Genomic DNA, 3,980 nt, shown 5'->3' on the forward strand with positions numbered 1-3,980 from the left:
GAGACTAAAGTCTTGCAATTACCTGGAAAAGACTGGATAGCACCTTTCTGGATGGACTTACAGTAAGAGAGGGGGAAGAGTGCAAGAGTAGTACCCTACCCCTCTACACCTTCCCAAAACCCTTCTGGAAGGTTCTAAAATAAGGGATTGAGCGGGTGCACCCTAGAAGTTCCTAGAACAGTGGACTGAGTGTATGTGAATCAGACTACTGAAGGCACAAACTCTAAAGAGCCGTGCTCATGCTGGCCACTAGAGGACCAGAACTATGAGCAGAGGCCATCGCTGGATTGGTGATATTCTGGTTTCTCTTCAGATCGTATAAATCTTTCACCTTTTACTAAAGACTTCTGTGAAGAGGAACAAGCACAGGTGTCATGCAATTTTTTGAGGTCTTTATACAGACTGGGGGAAGATCTCCTTGAGAGCAGCACAGCCCTGCAGAGAAGGACTTGGGGGTCCTGGTGGACGAGAAGCTGGACATGAGCCAGCAGTGTGCGCTTGCAGCCCGGAAGGCCAACTGTGTGCTGGGCTGCATGAAAAAAGGGGTGGCCAGCAGGGAGAGGGAGGTGATTGTCCCCCTCTGCTCGGCTCTTGTGAGGCCCCATCTGCAGCACTGCGTCCAGGCCTGGGGCCCCCAGCACAAGAAAGATGCAGAGCTCTTGGAACAAGTCCATAGGAGGGCCACTAAGATGATCAGAGGGCTGGAGCACCTCTCCTTCTGCTCATATAAGATAATATTGTTGCAAGTTTTGCCAAGCCGCTATCAATTTTAATTCTGCTGAGTTTTAAGTCCATGTGTCCATAAGTCCATGGTTTGTTTTAACTTCTTGAGTAATTGTTTCTTTTTGGTTTCCACACTGAGAAATAAAAGGTTGACATCACCTAGCCCGCAGAGTGGGACAGGATAGTGGCCACTCACCGTCATCTGCTACTTCAGCTGCTGTAACCTCAAGGTCACTATTTCATACCTTCAGGGCCCCTGCTGCTGCCACCATAGGCATTGTGAAGAAGTAAAAAGTCTGAGGCTGACTGCTGTGAATTCTTTGTTCACTGTTGTTGTTCCCAGGAATGAGACTCAATGGGAGCAGTCTATGCCACAAAACTAAACAGTGTTGGGACACTTGTAGCTGGACAGATGTTGTAAAGATATCCAAATATTATGGAATCTGCTGTTGAAAAGAGCTGTCAGAGGTCAAGTTGAAGAGTAGATGTAATATATGTAGCACTGTTCTGTTGGCATAGCTGTGTGTTACATGCAGTTGATTACAATTTCTTGGTATCTTAGAAGCGACATTTAACAGCTGTTCTGAAATTGAACAGAACAAATTTTGTTTTGTTTATAATTATTGGCAATCTATACACAAGGTAACAGCCACTGATGTTGTTCTTGCAACAGTTTTTGTATGTTATAGACTATTAAGGACTTTTTTTTCCCCACAGAAAGAATACTGTAGTCTAAATACTTTTCTGGCAGTGTAATTTCTATGGTTTTGTAATTTCTCCAATAGATGGCAGTAGTTACTTATTGGCTGATAAATTGACACTATTTGTATTGCAACATACAAACACAGAGCAGTAATGACCAAATATGTATATATATGGGCTTAACAAATAATTCATACATATTTTTGTATGTTTCACATCATTTGTTTTCTACATTTGAACATAAAATTCTCTCTGAATACTTTCCTTTTGAGCCTCTTTTTTTTGCACAGAATTATGTGACATTATAAAACCAAGAAAACAGGGTTACCCAAGGTTAATGACAAATTTACCTGATGGTAGGTTATCATACTGCAGATACCTTAACTGTCTGATATTAGCTGATGAATGATCTGCTAAATTTTATGACAGGGAATTAGTAGAAGTGAATATGTGACACCAAGTCTTTTATTGTTAAACATGAAAATCTCAGATGAAAGTTCATTTTCAAGCACTTGTATAGCTTCTATGATTCTACCCTCTAAGCTGAAAACTGGACTCAAAAAGGAAAGATTTTTGACTATAGCACTTCTTAAAGATGAAAGTCGGAGGCTATGCTGTAGTTTCATGGCTTCATGGATATACTGTATTAACTGCACTTATTTTGCTCAGTTTCCTTTTTACATCAGCACATCTCTGTACAGATCCTGAGATCAATTTTTGGATGGGAGAGCAGTACCAAACTGTCACTGAACTGTATAAATATTGGTCTGAAGTCTTCTGTGCAGTTATGCCTAATCATAAAGTCTTCACAAACCTAAGCTGTGCTTGTGATGTTTCATTTGCCAAATAAAGTGTTGCCATAGTTAATATACTGGCATGCTTAGAGTAGAGCATTTTTTCACCAGAATGATATGTGCTAGTTTAATGCAGTTTTATAAGCAGTCACCATTATTGGTATGCAGATGGAAGAAAAAATGGGATGATTTTTTGTGTTGCAGAAATAAAAGTGAGTTCTGATTTTGCTAAATTAATGATTTTTGGATGAAAATGACCATGCTCTGCTATTTCTATGAAAAGCTGCATGGTGTCTTGCTAACTTGGTAGTCTCAGTAACACAAATATAGTATTGGCTGGAATAATGAAGCTCAGAAGCCCAAACAGAGATACGGAGAACTAGAAAACCCTGAAAAACACTGAAGATCAACCTCAAACATAGGTATGGTTCAAAATCTAGCAATTAGAAATTGATACAGAAGAATATAACTTCAGTATTTGTGAATGAGGAGATTTAAATAACTCAATGCCAGCCCTTCTTTGTTTCATGAATTCAAAGTGAGTTTCCTACCACCCTGACTTACTCAGTTTTCCTGCATGCTACTTGTTATCACTTACCTATTTCTATTTTTCTACCTACATATAAACATGTGGCTTTACTGTGTTCCACTCTGTGCCCCCTGTCATGGTGTTTTATCTCTTCACTTCTGCCTGCTGGACACTTTATTTTCTGAAAAGGATGATATCCAGATGACTGTTTGAAAGAAACGTGTAAGTGATTACTTTGAGTGAAAAAACATGCATTTCTCTCTGCTTTTCCTTACTACATTGTCATTATGTGGCTTTACAATATCTGTGGGAGAGCCAGCACGACAGTGGTCATTCTGTACTCCACATTGACTGGGCAACCTGTTTTTACTGTGAGGTTTCATGTCACAGTGGTGATGAATAGGGAGTGGTGATGAATGTGAGGAAGATAACTTTTTCCTCTTTTTGCCTTGTAGCTGTAATGCCATGAAGAAGAAAGGATGGGGAGGGGAAAGGCAGTAAATGATGGTCAGGGAGCAAACAGGCACACTTGAAATACACAGTAAGGTAGTCTCCAGAATGTTCACAATGTTCTGAAAGCCTAGTCCAAGATTTTTATATCAACAGTATTTGTCAGAAAGAAGAGTTAACTTTTTCTTCTTACACTTTTGGATCATGGATTCTCCTTTTATATCATCATCATATATTCAAAGACTCCAAAATAACACAAAGGAATACAAGTGCTGCATAACAAAGTGTGTCTCTGTAATATATCTTCTTTCAGTGTTTCAGATGTGCCACTATACAAGTCTTGTTCTTTTCTATGTTTCTCCTTACTGTAGGTGGGCTTTCTATACAAATATTAAACGACGACATAGCATTTTCTGCTTGTGATCTTTGGAGGGTAGCATAAGAAACCTACACAGCTGTACAGTTGATAGCCTTCTTTGATTTAGAGAATGTCAGATATGTAAAGCCATTTTCAGTTATCAATGCGTAGATATAATGAAGAGCACTTGTATGTAAGGGCTTTCCTGCTGTTCTTGGATAGAGACACTTATGACAGTCTTAATGTTTGAGCTTCTTGTATGAGAAATTAATTAGTAATTGCCAGGGCAGTAAAACAACCATGTAAAACTGTCACATGTTTGTCTGCCTTGAGGTAGTTCTCATACATGTGAGGCAATACATACAACTACAGGACAAATTAAGCACGTTGTTCTAAGACAGTGCATTTTGATATCTTACAGTTC

At 39.3% G+C, this 3,980-nt stretch overlaps 1 non-coding gene across 1 annotated transcript; it reads left to right on the forward strand.

Annotated features, from left to right (window-relative positions):
- Positions 1-295: 295 nt before the first annotated feature.
- LOC116238565 (U5 spliceosomal RNA) lies at positions 296-404 on the forward strand. The gene has a single exon (XR_004168969.2). It is a non-coding gene; the product is annotated as a U5 spliceosomal RNA (small nuclear RNA).
- Positions 405-3,980: the final 3,576 nt, after the last annotated feature.

This window comes from Phasianus colchicus, chromosome 3 (genome assembly GCF_987193195.1).
Source record: "Phasianus colchicus chromosome 3, bPhaCol1.hap1.1, whole genome shotgun sequence".
Lineage (NCBI taxonomy): Eukaryota > Metazoa > Chordata > Aves > Galliformes > Phasianidae > Phasianus > Phasianus colchicus.